Source organism: Eschrichtius robustus, chromosome 4 (assembly GCF_028021215.1).
Source record: "Eschrichtius robustus isolate mEscRob2 chromosome 4, mEscRob2.pri, whole genome shotgun sequence".
Lineage (NCBI taxonomy): Eukaryota > Metazoa > Chordata > Mammalia > Artiodactyla > Eschrichtiidae > Eschrichtius > Eschrichtius robustus.
In genome coordinates, this window is record NC_090827.1 from 151,796,806 (window position 1) to 151,814,060 (window position 17,255).

The following is a 17,255-nucleotide window of genomic DNA, read 5'->3' on the forward strand; positions in this document are numbered from 1 at the left end:
TTGCTGGCACCGAGGCCGCCCCTCCGCGGGAGGGTAGGGCGGGGGCCTCATCCCTGGAAAGCTCTGACCAGCACGTCCCGGAGAGCTCGGCCAGTCCCCTGGAGCTGGGGGTAGAGGCTGGGATCCGCCTGTAGCCACGCACCCCCGCCCTGCAGCCGGGGCTCCCAGGCCCGGTCACCGCCAGTCCCGAGAGCTGGACTTGCCTTACCCCATGCTTCTCAGGGCGGGGAAGGGATGCCGGGCTGGTGGCCACGGCGGGAGGCCGTCCAGCTACGTGGCCAGGGCAGCTCACCTCTGTGCTCTGTGCCTCGGTTTCCTCATCGGTACCGCGGGGTGACGTGGGGCCTCCTCTTCGGCTTGGGGTGAGGGGCTCAGGCAAAGCACGACTCCTCTCCAGGCCTCTCCTGCAGGCTCCTGCTGACCTGCCGAGGAGGGGGTAGGACCTCCTGGCTGGCCCCTCTCCTGGGCCCTCCGGGGCTAGGGTGCTGCCTGCTGACCCTAGGCCTAGGCAGGGGCTCCCAGGGGCCCTCGAGGTGCTTGGAAACATGGTGCCCGACGCAGAGACCCCGAGGGCTGGCGTCTGGGCTGGGCCAGAGCGAGGCAGGGCAAGCGTGGATGGGATCTGCGTGGCCATCCTGTGGGACCACTGGGTCGGGGAGCAGGCCATGGGCAGGGGCTGAGAAGGAGCCCCACTGAAGGGCCACTCCAGACAGATCTGCCTCTGGTCCAGGCGTCCAGGCCCAAGCTTGGACCGTCACGAGGGCTGGACAATGCGACCCAAGGCTGAGCTGTGTCCTGAGTGAGTGGACTGCAGAGGGTTGGCTGGACCTCGCCCCAGGCACCGTGACAGAGACGGTGCGAGATCAGAAGTTTGCCCCAATCCGTGGGTCCTGCTGGTCCCTGAAGACCCTGCTGGGGTCTCAGAGCTGCAGAGGCGGGGCCTTGGGACAACCAGGGAGGGGGCATGAGTCCCGCCCAAGTCCCGCAGGGAGGAGTTGGCACTGGTCTGTGTCCTTGGCCAGAACTCTGTGGGGCTCGTCCTGGCCCGTGTCCTCGCTCTCTGCTGGGTTGGGGGGCAGACTTGCCCCACAGGGCTCCCGCATCCCAAGTTTCTGGGCCCTCGTCATCCTGGCCAAGCCAGATATCCTCTCTGGACCCCTCATCACGATATTCCTTGCAGCTGTGTGCGACCAAATAATGAAGGTCTGGCCAAGGAGATGTGAGTAAAAGTGCTGGGCAGAGCTTTGGGAGGGATCCTTAAAAGTAGCTGACTCACCTGGGAAAAGCACCCCCTGTCCTTTGCGTTTCTTTTTTTCTGCTTCCTGAACAGAGGTGTGATGGCTGGGGCTCTGGCAACAGTTTGAACCATGAGGCGACCTTGAGACAGAAAGCCATGTGCAAGGAGGTGGAGCAGGACAGAGATGCCTGGGTCTCCGATGACTGTGGAGACCCAGACCTCCCTGGTTGGCCACCTGCAACTCTTGTCTCATGAGAGACATGTGAACGCCTAACTTACCGAAGCCACTTTTGTTGTTGGTGGTGGTGTTTTGGTGGTGTATGCAGCCAGCGCAATTCCTGACCGAGGCAGGAACCAAGGAGGATCCACCGTGTGTGGAAGCAGCTCCTAGAGAGGCCTCGCTTGTTCCGGGACAGAGCAGAGGCTCGCAGGGCCAGTCCTGTGGGGCATTCTACAGCGGGAGGGTCTGTTTCACCCAACAGCTGAGGTCAAGGTTATTTGGCTGTGGTCTATTACTGGAAAACACAGTGGCTTTTATGAGGCATCGACTTGTTTTTTAATACAATGTAAGGAAACGTGGGGACAGAGAAAAGGGGGCGGAGACAGGACGGTGGGTGGGAGAGGACAAGTGAGGTGGAACCACCCCAGAGCCAGCTGGGGAGGAAGGGCCCCCCTCACCGGGTCCTCTCCGGCCTCCCCACCCAGCCCACCTGTCTGGGCTCAGCCTGGCTGAGGGCCCCGTGCTCTGCAGTGTCCCCGCCCTCCACATCGCCTCCCCCTCCCACCGCCCCATCCCCACTCCCAGGACCTTGTGGGTTGCCCGCACGTTTGGATGTGGGAGCGCCCGTCTCAGAATCACTTCCTCATGGGTCAGGGAGACGCCGGGGTCACCAGCCTGCGGGGTCTTCCGCGAGGTGCCGCCTCCCCTCCCGGGGGTGCACTTCCGGGAGGGGTCCTCCCTTGCTCAGGTGCAGAGAGCAAGGCGCTGTCAGCCTCACGATGCAGGGGAAGCGAGGGAAGGTTGCGCCGGCCGCCTGCCCTAGAAGATGGGCCAAAGGAAATCCTTGCAACAGACCAGAGGAGCCCGGGACCTCAGCAGGAAGAGCGACGGGGACAGACCAGCCGAGTCGGGCGAACATGAAGGTCCCCGTCCCCCGCGTCCTCTGAATTCTGAGTGATGGTCGGAGCCAAGTTGCACGCGGCCCATGTGGTTCCCAGCGAGCGGGAAGGAAACAGTGCAGATGATAGTGTTACAGAGGGGGCAGGAGAAGGACAGAAGGGGGCAAGGCTTGCACACGTCTTGAGGGTACCCTGTGTCTGAATAACACCCCAGAAGCTCTGGAAAGGGACCCCCTCAAAATCACCAAGGTGAATCCGTAAACGACCCCCAAAGTCCAGGAGCAGCTCTCCTGTGCTTTTCCTAAACCAGTAGCCTTGGCTTTTGGGTTAGACCTGTGACCTGTGTTGCGTTAATTTGGGGTGTGTTACGAGGAAGGAGGGGAGTCCGTCTCTTTCCAAAGACTTTCCTTCCCCCATTAATAAGCACTGGTGTCTTGTCACAAGTAAACGCACCATGTTTCTACACGTCCACTTCTGGACTCTGTTCTGTCCTGCTGTCTGTTGGTCCGTCTGTCTCACTGCAGCTTTGCAGTAAGTCTTGACATCAGTCTTTCCCGTCCTTTCAAAAATTTTAGGCCAGGTTTCAAAAGTGTTTTACAAAAAATGCCATTGGCATTTTGATTGGGATTGTGCTAAATCTATATACCAGTTTTGGGAGAATTTCCATCCTGATGGGACTGAGTTTTCCAACCCACAGACACACTCGGTGTCTCCATTTATTTGCCTTTAATTTCTCTCTGTTATCCGTGTGGAGGTCTTGCACATGTTTTGTTAAATTTATTCTCATGTATTTTATTTTTGGTGCTAATTTAAATAGATTAAAAAATTTCATTTTCTAATTGTTTACTAGTAGTTTACAGAAATACAATTGCATTTTGTGTATCGACCTTGTATCTTGTGACCTTGCTAACTCTATTTGTTAGTTCTAGGAGCTGTTTTCGGGATTCCTTTGTGTATTAGTTACCTGTTGCTGCATAACAAATTACCCCTAAAACTTGTTTGCTTTAAGCTTTTTATGATCTCATGGCTTCTGAGGGTCAGTAGTCTGTGTGTGGCTTAACTGGGGGCCTCTGGCTTGAGGGCTCACAAGGTTGTAGTCAAGCTGCTGGCTGGGGCTGTGGTCTCACCTGACTCCCCCCGCCACCAGGCATGGCAGCCGCTCTCCCGGCGTGAGTGGGCCAGTTCGGAGGGGCAGGGGGGCGCCCCACGATGGAGGCCAGTCTTTTACGGCCGAATCTCGGAAGTGGCGTTGTTCTGGTCCCCACATCCAGCCCACACCGAAGGTGTGAGCGTCGGGGGCCACCTTGGAGGCTCCCTCCAGGGTAGGGTTGTGCGTAAGGAATTTCATCCTTGAATAAGCTGTCAGGTTTTGAAACAAGATTATGACGTGATCATTCTAGGCAGAGCTGTTTCCCAAAACGTAAAGATACTGAAACACATTCTGAAATATGAAAGGACCCTGAGAAAAATCCCTCCCCCTACGTCTTCTTCCTTTAAAAATTACTGAGGGGGGGCTTCCCTGGTGGCGCAGTGGTTGAGAGTCTGCCTGCTAATGCAGGGGACACGGGTTCGAGCCCTGGTCTGGGAAGATCCCACATGCCGCGGAGCAACTGGGCCCGTGAGCCACAACTACTGAGCCTGCGCGACTGGAGCCTGTGCTCCGCAACAAGAGAGGCCGCGATGGCGAGAGGCCCGCGCACCGCGATGAAGAGTGGCCCCCACTTGCCACAACTGGAGAGAGCCCTCGCACAGAACCGAAGACCCAACACAGCCAAAAATAAATATATAGAAAAATAAATAAATAAATAAAAGATTACTATTTAAAAAAAAAAATTACTGAAGGATGTTCACCTGAGAAATGAGCCAAGGTAAGAAGAATCGAGAAATGGAGAAATGGAGGGTTTTTTCCAGGTTCCATTGCTCCTTCTTTTCACAGCGCTGATGGGACGCGAGGGGCTCGAGGACAGTGCCCTCTCGCGGCGTTTCTCCGGCTGGCACCCGCTGCTTCCGGCCGGCCGGCACCTCCTGGTGGGATAACAGCCCTGTCCTGACAGCAGTCCTGCTGGGGCCTTGGCCGCCGGGTGAGCGGCTCCGGTCTCGGCGCAGGTCTGCCGGCTGCTCCCACCGTCCCTGGGCCGACGGGCCTCAGCCTTTCCTGGGTGGTGTGGCCGGTGTCCTGGAGACTCTGTAGCCACCTCTCCATTGCGTTTCTGCCTCAAACATGCACGAGACATCCCTTCCCTGCGCTCAGTGGTGTCCATGCCGACGGGACTCCCGGGGTCCTACACCCTCTCACAGGGGTCGCGGCCAGTCCACGGGGAGGTGGGGGGCCTCGGGCAGGTAGGTGGCGGGGCTGGGCGCGGGCTTGGGGCACACGTCCTCGTCCCCTCGGTCAGCCTGCGCCAGGCTCTCAGCCTTCTTCCCCGGCCTCCAATCCAGTTCACGTTTTTAATGCAAATATAACCAACATATAAATTTTAAAACACTGTAAATCAACTATACTCCAATAAAAATTTTTAAAAAGTTAAAAGAATAAAAATAAAGCAAAAATAAACAAAAATAAAAACACAGGATGCCTGTTTATGAATCACGAATGAGAAAAAAGCAAAGAAACCATAACTCCTAAGCCAAAAGACAGAAGCAGAGAGAGACCAGGAAGCAAGCATAAAAACAGCACCTGAAAGAACACTGTAGATGTGAGAGCAAATATATGTCATGACAATCAGTGTAAATGAGCCACGCGCCCCGTGGAAACGTAACGGCCGCGTCTGCGTCCGAAGCGGGGACCGTCTGCTAGTGCAGCTGTTGCCGGGGACAGCTGTGCTGGGCAGCCTGCCCCGACCTGCTGGCGGCTCCTGTTCTCGGCCGCCAGGCGCCACGCTCACGTCGGCCCGCGTCCTCCTTCCCGCTGTTCTGTCGGTGCTGGGGCCGCCATCTGCTTCCTGCTGGAATGCCGACGTTTGCACCTGCAATGAACTTCAGGGAGAGGTTACAAATGAAGGAGAGTAAAACCATGCTGGGTAAACACTGAGCCATAATGGGAGGTCAGGTAAAATAACGTTATCAAGCTGGATTCGTTATCCTTTTCTGTGTAATAAATCACCCCAAACTGAGCAGCCTGAGAAACAGTCATTACCTCATGGCTTCTGAGGGGCAGGAGTCGGGGGGCAGCTTGGCTGGGGGTTCGGGGCTGGGCCAGAGCGAGGCAGAGCAAGCGTGGATGGGATCTGCGTCATCCAAAGGCTTGAGCGGGGTGGGGTCTCCCAGGCCCCTCGCTCACCGGGCTGCTTCCGTCCACGTGGGCCTCGGCACGGGCTGGAGGCCGCCCTCTCCTTCGCTCTCTGGTCACCACGTCTGGGCCACCCTCCGGCCTGGTGGGGGGTAGGTACCATGTCTGGAGCAGGAGAGTCTGCAGGCCTGTACAAATGTCCATAGGCCAAGTATGATTAAAGGCAGAAAGCATGAGAATGGAGAAAAAGTAAACTTATATTGACAAGAGGTAAACTCCACAATGAAGAAGAGACTGGAGGGATAAACTTCTATGGGATGAACAATATAGCATCAAAGTATTTAAAGCACCCTTATAACAACAGCAAAGAAAACACGATAGGGACACAATTGTGATGAAAGTCTTTGACCAGATCAGGGTCTAAAAATTCACATGTGTACATAGGATTTGAATAAAATTATCCAGAGATAATTTAACATATACATGTATATATGCATCAAACTTCCTACTCTACATTCAGAAGACCCTCATTTTAAGCAATTAGGGAACATTTACTAAAAGGAGGTATCTAGTGGCCCACGAAGACAATCTCAAGAAATTCCTCAAACAGAAGGAACCCCGTTTATAGTCTCTGGCTGCAGTATAACAACACTAGGAGTCACTAACAGAAGCTGAAACAAGTCAACATCCTCACACCATCGAAAAATCTCATCTCTTTCTTTCTTCCCTAAATACCCATTGACTCAAAGAGGAAACAAAAGCCCAATCACTAAGGGCAGTTTAGAAAATGGTGATACTGAGACTGTTACACATCGAAACTCGGGAGCTCGGGTGTTTGATGAGGATCTTTTAAACAAAAAAGGACACTAACGAACTGCCCTTGAAGCGCTCCTGTGCACCTCCCCTCCTGGCGCCCCGGCCAGCTCACATGCCCCCTGCGCCCCACCCCATGGCATTTCCAGCCCCGGATGCCCCCCGCGCCCCACCCCATGGCATTTCCAGCCCCGGATGCCCCCCGCGTCCCACCCCATGGCATTTCTAGCCCCGGATGCCCCCCGCGCCCCACCCCATGGCATTTCCAGCCCCAGATGCCCCCGCGCCCCACCCCATGGCATTTCCAGCCCCGGATGCCCCCCACGTCCCACCCCATGGCATTTCCAGCCCCGGATGCCCCCCGCGCCCCACCCCATGGCATTTCCAGCCCCGATGCCCCCGCACCCCACCCCATGGCATTTCCAGCCTCGGATGCGGAGCTGAGTGAGTCTCCCGTGCAGTTCAAGGAGCTTTTCCTTCCCAGTCGGTGCAAGGCCTGCCTCTTATATTTTACTTTACTTTATTTTATTTTGTCTCATTTTTGTCTTCGGTCTCACCGTCCCCTGATATCCAGTCTCTCCTTCTTCCCTTGTTGTAGCCCATCTCCCCGCCTTCCTGGGGGCCGGGTGGGGCGCGCCTGGGTGCAGCGCTCCAGGGAGGGTGAACGGCCGAGCCAGGATCCTGGCCCGATGGCCAGAGGCCATTGAGTTGCGGTCAGCTGGTCTCTGTCGGAACGACAAGGGGATGTCCCTCAAATGCCGGCCCCCGGCCCCTCCCCGGCCTGGGCACCTGCTGGCCTGTGTCTTCGCGTGTGGCCGGCTCGCAGGAGCAGGGCGAGGCGCTGGTTCTGGACAGACGGCGGTCTTAGGTATTCGCGGAGCCTGTCTTGGCGAGCCCGCCTGCTCACGAAGACCCGCTTGTCCCACCGTCGTCAACGCTCGCGGCGCCTTCAAGGCTGTCCGCGGATGGACGTGCACGGAGCAGCGGCGACGGGCCCTGCCTTCTCGCTTCTGCTCACCCGTGAGCGAGCCCTCTTCCTGCCCCTTCGGGGCCGCGTTTCCGCTCTTGTGCTTTCGGTGGTGATTCTGCGGCTTCCGTGGCCCCCGGCCCAGGGCTTGTCACATCCAGAGTCCTGAGCGCGGGAGGCCGGGACGTGCCCTGCGGAGGAACCCGTGTGCCGGGCGAGCTCCGTCCAGGCCGAGGGACAGCGCTGCCGGTGGGTCGGTGCTTAACGAGCCAACGACGGTGTCTGTTCACTAAGTGGTCTTTTTGTGTTGACCCATCGGGGAAAACGCCGTGACGAGAGGCTGGCAGGAAGCAGCCCGGTGTTTCCCGGGAGCGGCGGGTGAGCGCTCACGGGTCCCGAGATTCCAAGCTCGCGGGGACAATAGAGCATGCAGGCCACGAGCAGCGAGGAGGGCCGCTTTGGCTCAGATGTGGCCTCTGGCTGCACTTCCCTCCTTTCCCACGGCCTTTGTGGTGACGATCTGCCTGTGGCTGCGTTCCCCCCCCCCCGCCCCGCTCCCCGCACCCGGTGTTCTGGGACGACTTCCGCTGCCGTCATTCCTTCCCCTGGTGGCAGATGTCTGGCTGCTCTGACTCCGCAAACGTCAAGCCCGCCCGTGGCGGGGCTCCCAGGACCCTGGAGGTGCGGGCCCGGGAGTGGGGCTGCAGGCCTGGGCTCTGCACGGGCTCTGGGACCTGCTGCACAGCTGCTCCGGCGGCCAGGCTCTGCCAGCATCGGCTCTGGGCTGACCTCAGAAGCCCACAATCCCGCAGGGCACTGAGTGTGTCCAATTCTGCGTTTATCTGATTCCTGGCTGGGTCGACCTCTTCGTGAATGGGTTAGCCTACCGGCTCTCCCCTAAGTGATTTGCCTGCTCGTTTATTCTGTTGGGTTCTCCAGCTTTTTCGCATCAATTTCCAAAACTTGCTGATGTGGCCTCAACCCCTAGATCTTTGCATTTGGCCTGAGCTGGGAATGCAGCTCTATTTTTCTCTGTATAATAATCCAATCCCCTTTCATACCTAGTTTTTAAGAGATTTAACAAAACAATAAATAGATGTTGAACTTTACCAAACACACTTCCTGATCTTTTGAGATGCTCGTGTCATTTTTCTCCCTTTGGCTCTCGGTGGAGCTGAGTCACTTTGACACATGAAGTACGAGGTGTCATTTAGAACACACCGCTGGGTTCGGTTAGAAGAGCTTCATTTAAAATGAAAATGTACTTGTGGTACATACATGTACGCCTGTGTGCATACACACACATCCGCACATGTACACACATCTGAACATACACACACGAACACACACATGCCTGCACACATCCCCTCCACATTTGATTTCTTTTCAGAGCTGTCTGCATGCCCTTATTTTGGTGTAGGGGCCATCACCTCGGTTCACAAGGTAGGGACTGCCCTCTTCTGTTTCCGGAACAGCCTGTGTCAGGCAGTGAGAGAGGCCTGGGGGGTTCGGGGTCTTCGGTGGGGAAGGTGGTACTTTTCAAAAACATCCATTTGGGGAAAGGCGCCCCTGGTGGCGCAGTGACTGAGAATCCACCCGCCAACGCAGGGGACGCAGGTTCGAGCCCTGGTCCGGGAAGATCCCACGTGCCGCAGAGCAACTAAGCCCGTGCGCCACAACTACTGAGCCCGTGCACCACAACTACTGAAGCCCACGCGCCTAGAGCCCGCGCACCGCAACGAAGAGTAGCCCCCGCTCGCCGCAACTAGAGAAAGCCCGCGCGCAGCAACAAAGACCCAATGCAGCCAAAAAAACAAAAACAATAAACTCCCACTCATTTGGCTGCATTTTCTGGATGCTGTTTTGAGCGCTTGCTCTGGTTGCCGTGGGGCAGCTGTGGGAGACCAGCTGGACAGCTGGCCGTGGGGAGTGGTGGGGGAGGGATGGGGACCTGGGTGTGGGGAGGGCTGGCTTCCGCAGAGAATCAGCCTGGGCGGGGGCGCTGGGTGGGATGCTGGAGAGGTGTGGCAGGGCGCCTGTGGCCGCTGGGTGCGTGCGTCTGAGCTCTGCAGGGCTGCCGGCGAGGGAGGGGAGTCCCTGAGAAGGGGGAGGACGGGGCGTGGTGTCCGGCAGTGAGGACCACCCCGTCCAGGCAGGCAGGCAGGACTCGGAGGGTGGGTGGGATCCGGCTCTGGAGAGAATGGGTGGGTGTCTGGGGACAGCATGTGTGGCTGGGAGGGCTGACGGGAGGTACCCCAGTGCCGTCTCTTCCTGGGGGAGGTTCCAGCCTCCGGATAAGGGTCCGGAGCTCTGGCCCCACCCCTCCCCCCAGACTTAGTCTCCCAATCTGATGTTCCCGACACTCATGTCATCGGGTGAGGGTGCTTTTTGTGGCCCTTCCTTGGGGATCCGCTGCTGCTGGCGGGCAGCAAAGCCCCCTCCAGCCCAAGTGGTCAGCTTAGGGACGGGAGCCCTTGGGGCTCGCCAGTGGGCATGGATGGAGGCCGGGCACAGATGCCCTGAGAGAGTTTCTGGAAGGGCTGGTCCATGCGAGACATGCCTGATGGCCTGGAGCCCAAACCAGGGGCGGAAGACTGTGCTCATCCCCTGGGCTCAGCACTGGTGTCGCCTCCCGCAGGAAGCCTTCCTGGATGCCCAGCTGGCATCTTTAATGACTCAGAGGCTCCTGGTGCCTGGCCTGCCTCTTCCTGCAGGTCATGTAGGTATGAGGAGGCTGGAGGGCACCTGTGTGTAGGTGCCAGGCATGGGCAGCAGCCGGGAGCTCAGAACCGCAATGGGGAGACTTCGCTTCCAGAACCAGGCCAGGTCGGGTGGAGCCCACAGTGCTGAGAAGATGCTGCGACTCGGGGAGAGATCCTGGTGTGGCCTGAGCCCTCGGGTCCTGGGGAGAGCCTTGAGGTGAGTGCGTGTGTGCGTGTGCATTCCTGTGTTATCGGATTTGTGCCGTTGTGCACGTGTGTGTGTCTGGCGTGTTTGTTGCAGGACAGCATGCGTACATGTGGGTGCTGCGTGCTCATGTGTCTGTGTGTACAGGTGGGGGTCTGTGATGGTGTGGGGTGATGGCCACGTGTGCGAATCTACTGTGTGTACACGTGCCATGTGCATGTGCTAGTGTGTGTATGCTTGTTCATGCTTGTGCACAGGCAGACACGCGTACCCACCTGCTCCTTTTACCTGCACAAACATCCGTGCACGTGGGTCACTCAAGCACGCTCAGACGCACAAGCTCACTTGTGCCATGTACATTTTCACGTGTGTACGCGTGCGTGTGTGTTCACGTGAGCATGATTATGTGTGCTGTGTGTGCATGTGTGTCGAGGGGCCTGGCTGTGGGCACTGGTGGGCGCCGGGGCTGGGCGTCACCTGGCCCCTCGTGGGCTTCTCTGGAGGGACCTTGTGTGGGACCCCGCGGCACAGAGACCTTCACCTTCACGGGCAGTGCCATCAGATGCCCCGCATGACCTGGTGTAAATACAGCAATCCCCACTTCAGATAAATACAAGATGCATCAAAAGATTTAAGGCACCTGTTGTGTATTTAAAAGAATTATATCTTGTTTATTGTTCCGTATAAAATGCACAGCTGATTTATATAGCGGCTGGTCCATCGCAGAGGAAATCTCATTTCAATCATAAATGGCAGGATTTGATTTAAGAATTCATTCTTTAATGGGTCTGCAATGTTCAAATTTAAACCCATTCAATTCATCAGCCAAATATTCAATATGGGGCACAGGGAACTCATTTAGGCAAACAGAGACTTTTAATATAAATTTTCCGGGAGATTTCTCCATCGATTCCGCAGTTTAGCGCAAAATGATTTGTGCGATACATTCTCGGGGATCAATGGTACTGGTCAATGGCTCCTGTAAAACGCCCCCCCCGCCTGGCGTGGGTCAAGGAACTTTGGCTCTCGGGGAGCCGTTCCCACGGCAGGCACGGCTGAGTCATCCCACCTCTGTGCGCGCGCCCGCTGCCAGCCCACTGCAGGGCCATCTCCCCATGTGCTGACCCGGGGAGGGCGGGCGCCCCTCTCCGCTCCGCGCTGGCCTGCCGTCCCCTGAGCTGAGGAGACCCCTCGGTGGACCTGCTCTGCTTGGTGTGGCCACCGTCCCCTTGGGCCCTGGTGCCCCTCTGTCTCGGTGCCCAGCAAGGGTGCACACAGCCAGGGAAGCTGGCTGCCCGCTCACGGGCCCAGGCCACCTGTGCCGGCCAGTGGCTCACCGCCCTGGGATCTGGTGAAAGGCGTTTAGGGCTAGGCCAGAGCTGCCCTTCGTAGCCAGTGTGTAGGTCTGAGGGTTGGTCTCTGAGACAGACGGTGGGGTAGACGGACCGCTGGCAGCAAGGCCTCAGACTAGGGTGGCCTGGACTGGAGTCTGCCAGCAAGAGGGTCTCGGGGGGCGCAGGGGCTGGACCCTGCAGCCCCCATACCCTGGCCCAGTCTGAGCAAGTAAACGGGGGTGCCCCCTTCCACACGCCTGGCCGGGCTGAGTGCCAGACTGCTCGCTGGACAGCCCGGGGGCCTTTTCCTGTGCCCCCATTTCCCAGGCGAGGGGCTGGGCCTCAAGGACCTGCCCAAGGTCACAGGCAGGTTTCAAAGCCACGCCGCTGGCACGAGCGGCTCTGACCTCTGGGTGGCTGAGAGGGCCCTGCTGAACGCTGCTGCCGTGGGTTAGGGGTGGCTCCTGGGGAGCGGGGCGGAGGTGGGCAGCTGTGCAGGCCGGTGTGCTGAGTAGGACGGGGCAGGACAGCCAGCCCAGCACCCAGACGGCTGCAGCGTGGGCAGCTGGGAGGGCACATCCTGGTGGGGCTCTGGGATGGCTGAGGGGTGGGTGGGACAGTGGGGTGGCCTCCTCACTGATGGTTGACCATGAACGCTGAGGGCCGGCTGCAGTGAGCCCTGGGGACAGGTCCTCAGGCCTGGCCCCCCTCCCCTGACCTGCCCCACCCCACCTGGGGGGTCCTGCTCCCCAGCCTAGCGTTGGGGTGTCCCTTGCTGCTCTGGCCCCCAAACTGGGGCTCCCCTGGGTCCTCAGGTCGCTGTCCCCATGCACGCTGGGCAGCCCTCACGTCCTTCCTGAGAGCCCAGCTCATCCCCTGGCCCTTCCCCTGGCCCTTCTCTGGCTGGTTCAGCCCGCACTCATCCCTGCTGCCTCTGCCCCGGGATGAGCCAGCAGGCCTTCCCTCAAGCAGCTCTGGGTCTGGGGGGTTGGATCTGCAGGACTAACGCCACCCCTCCCTGACCATGAGAGGAGAGCTGGCAGGCCGAGTCGGGAGTGGGCTTCGGGGGAGCCGCATGGGCGCGATTGCCCCTGGGCTCTGCTCACTGGGGGTGGGCAGTGCTCCGGCCCTGGCAGGATCCTGGCGATGGGCAGGCCCGTGCGTGCTGCAGCGAGGAAGGGCACGGACGGGCTGGCAGGGAACTCAGCAGCCATGATCTGGGGGTCACGGGTAACCACAAGCTCAGGGAAGCCACAGTGAACGTGGTTGAGCCTCAGCGAAAACCCGGGCTTCGAGGGAGGCGGGGTGGGTGCAGATCTGGGCCTCCCTGTGAGAGCGAGGGATAGAGGGAGATGTGGCCCTGCGTCCTGGGGTGGGTGGGCCCCAGGCGGGGGACAGACAGTCCCTGCAAGGACCCCAAGGCAAAGGTCCTGGCCATTCACTGGTTCAGGCGCCGGCCATCTGCAGAGAACTCAAGGTGAGTATAAGTCAGGTCAGCACATGTGTGGAGGCCACGCCACCCCGGCCCCGCCGGTGGCCCCAGGCGCGGGGATACTCCAGGAACGAAAAGCACAGCCCGTATTGATTTCATTTCCAAATTATTAATCAACTTCACAGCTCAACAGAAATATTGTATTGTTCAGCTTGGGCAGATCCAAATGGCTCTCCCTCAGGCGAGGCGCAGGGGCCGGTGAAGGACGCGGGTGATAAACGTCCCGGCCTCCACGGAGGACACTGCGCGCCCACCGGGCCAGGTGGGCGCTGGGAGGGGCCTGGGATCGGAGCAAACCAAAAAAGCCCAAAAAACAGAGAACAGCAAGTTCTGATGAGGATGTGGAGAAATTGACACCCTTGGCACTGCTGGTGGGAATGTAAAATGGTGCAGCTGCTGAGGAAAACAGTATGGAGGCCCCTCAAAAAATTAAAAGTAGAATTAACATACGATCCAGCAATCCCACTCTTTGGTTTATACCCCAAAGAATTGAAAGCAGGGTCTTGAAGAGATGTCTGTACACCTATTTCATAGCAGCATTGTTCAACAGCTAAGACATGGAAGCCACCCAAGTGTCCAGGGAGGGATGAATGTAGTCCGTCCACATGGTGGAATATTATTCAGGCTCAGAAGGAAGGAAACTCCGACACCTGCTATGACACGGATAAACCTGAGGACATTCTGCCCTGGTATCTAGAGGAGTCAAATTCATAGAGACAAGAGTGCACTGTGGGCGCCAGGGGCTGAGGGAGGGGGAGGGGGAGTTAACATTTGTTAAGTACAGAGATTTTTTTTTTTTTAAGTACAGAGTTTTTAATGAGAGAGTGAAAGAAGTTCTGTGGGGACTTCCCTGGTGGCGCAGTGGTTAAGAATCCGCCTGCCCATGCAGGGGACACAGGTTCGAGCCCTGGTCCGGGAAGATCCCACATGCCGCAGAGCAACTAAGCCCGTGCGCCACAACTACTGAGCCTGCGCTCTAGAGCCCGCGAGCCACAACTACTGAAGCCTGCGTGCCTAGAGCCCGTGCTCCGCAACAAGAGAAGCCACCGCAATGAGAAGCCCCCGCTCACCGCAACTAGAGAAAAACAGCGCGCAGCAACGAAGACCCAACGCAGCCAAAAATATATAAATAAATAAATAAACTAATTAATTAAAAAAAAAAAGTTCTGTGGACTGATGGTGGCAGTGGCTGCGCAACAGTGTGAATGAATTTCGTGCCACTGAACCGTAGACCTAAAGATGGTTATGACAGTAGATCTTATCTTACATATTTTACCTCAATTAAAATAATAATGTAATATACCAAAACCCATTGGATTATGTAGTTTATGTGGGTGACCTGCATGATATGTGGATTATAACTCCATAAAGCTTTTTTTAGAAAAGTGTTTGTGTGTGGGTGTATATGTTAGCTCAGGGGCCCAGCTTCTGGGTCGGGGCCCGAGGGCCGCGGAGCACGGGGCTCCAGTGGACACGCCAGGCCAGGTGTCACACAGGCCTCTGGGGAATTTCAGGTCTGGGTGTCACAGCCCCTGGCGGGCGACGTCACGCCCCAGTGAAGCTGCTCGACAGTGGCAGCACTTGGGGTTTGGACTGAAGGCGTGGGGAGGGCGCAGGGCCTTCAGCGGCTGCGTTTGCAGAAACAGAGGGTGACCAGAGGGCTGGCCGGGAGCCCAGAGCCCGGCAGACTCTCGGGGAGGAGGGGTCGCACCTGGCCCCACGAGCAGGCCGCTCCCCGCTTTGGGGGCACGTCGGGGGCCCCTCGCCCAGCGCCGTCGTGCTGTGCTGTGCGGGCAGGCCGAGGGGCACAGGGAGGGTTCAGGAGCTTCCCGAGAGGCCACCCGAGGAGCCTCACCCCCACCTGGACCCAGAGTGGACGGGGCTGCAGACCGGGCCTGACCTGCTGCTGGAAGGGGCGGGAGTCCGTTTGCACGGGGACGGCACTGAGCCAGGTCACCTGTCAGGAGGCCGTCCACGGGCGTGGGCACCGTCCCCCTTGGAGGCGGGCCGTGCTCCCACCGCTGGAAGTGGGTGGATGTGACGCCGGGGCTTCCCAGGTCCTCGAAAGTGAGACCACTCCCCCTGGTCCCCCTGAGACAGTGTTCCTGGGCACTCGGAGGGGTCGTGTTGGAGCTCCTGGCCGGAGGTCCCTGCTGTGGCCCGTGTCAAGCACGGGTGCGGGACCACACAGGAGGACGGGCCCAGCCTCTGAGCTTCTCCAGTGGACGCCGGACTTGGTGCTGGGAGGGCAGCGGCTGCCTGAGCGTCTGCAGCAAGAGAGCCACGGCGGGGGGCTGTCATGCCGCAGTGGACCGGGGACACCACAGAGGGAGAGTGGCGACAAGGGAAGGGGCCAGACGGGGCTGGGGGTGGTGTCTGCACACCAGGAGGGGGTTCTGGCTGAGGAGAGGCGGAGGCGGGAGGAGCCGGAACCTGCCCAGGAGCCCAGAGAGCAGGTGTGGCCCGAGGAGGCCGGGGCTCAGCCCAGGGGTGTGGGGTGTGGGGTGCAGTACACTATGTGGGGTGGGGCTGGATGCAGGCCCCACTCCATGCTGCTTTAGGCGGGGATTCTAGAGCATGCCTTGCACTTCCTGGGGCCTCCCGGGGTCGGGCGGGGATGTGCTGCCTGGGAGGCTGGGGTAATTCCTCCCCTGGAGGCCTCACCTCGACCCCAGGACCAGCCGAGCCCCTCCCTCCCCGGGCACCCCCTCCTGCCTGCAGTGACCTCCGTGTGAATTCGGGGCTGCGGCACCCCTGGCCCCAGAGGCCCCTTCCAGGAGAGACCCTCCCCTGCTGGAGCCCCCGCCTGGCCCCGCCCTCCCCTGATAGCAGAGTGGAGTCTTCCCGGAGGAGGTGGAAGCAGGGATTGTGCTGGACCCTGAGCGGTCCAGGGCGTGTGGCCCGGGTGACACACCTGCTGGGCGATAGGGCAGCACCCAGGACTGCCGGGCAGCGGTGGGAGCGCTGGTGGTGCCACAGGCCTGGCGGCTTCTGTTCTGGGCGGGGGGCCTTGGTCCAGCATCGGGGGGGCACATGTTGTGACCTCTCTTCTTACTCTTAAGTTTGCTTTAACCCTTTCTTCTGAGGGGCCCTCTGGGTCACATCTCGTGGTGGCAGAGGTGTGCAGAGCCCTGTGCACAAAGGACGCCCGCCCCGTGGGATGGACTGGGCCTCCCACCGGGACTGCTGCCGGGAGGTGGGTCCCACCTGCCGAAGCAAAGCCAGACTGTCCCAAGCCTGGGGGGGAGCCCGAGACCACTCTCTCAGGGCTGCCCCATAATCGGGGGGGCGGAGGTGCCTCTGCCTGGCCGGCCTCACAGCGGGGCTGCCGCGGGTCCCGGGATCCAGGGGACCAGGGCTGGCAGGAGGTGCAGCGGAGGAGGGTGCGGTGCTGTGCGTGGCCACAGGCCCGGCCCTGCCCCCAGGGCCCCTGGGTCCTGCCATCCGGCCTCACTGCCACGCAGGTGCCAGAGCCCGAGGCTCTGGCCACCACAGGCCTCGGCGGCGGCTCTCTCTCCCGCCCGCTGTGCCCGCGGCCTTGTCCCCTGCAGACGGGCATCCCCTCTTGGCTGCGTGGCTGGCCTGGCAGGTGCTCGTAGGTGAGGCGGGTCTGGGTTCAGCCGACTCTGCTTCCCCGGGTGCGACAGCTGGGGTTCAAGGGAGCACCTCCGCCCAGAAGTTTCTGCTCAAGCCCCATGCCCGCGTCCTTCCCTGGACGCCGGCCCATCGTCCCCAGCCCTCCCCAGACCCTCTTGGAGAGTTCAGCTTCTGCAGATGGGAGGGGACTTCATCTCGGCCCTGAGAGCCCACCTGTGCAGTTCCAGCGGGTCCTGGAAGGCAGGAGGCTGAGGGGCCGGAGCGGCAGGAGGGCGGCCACGGCCAGGCCATCCCTGAGGACTTGGGCTGAAAGGCGGCCCCTCCTCCAAGCCTCCCTCCTGCCGCCCCAGGGGAGGGGCAGAGCCGGGGCTCTGAGCCACGGCCGAAATCATTCCCTCGCCCCCACCCCCGGTGTTGAAGCGAGTCCATTTTTTCAAACCGCATTTGCTGTCTTATTGTTTATTTTCGGGCAGCAGCAGCAATTTTCGATACCCACCTCAGATATGGCTCGGGTCACCTGTCATTCCAGAAAGGTCAGCGATTCATTTAGAGTTTCATCA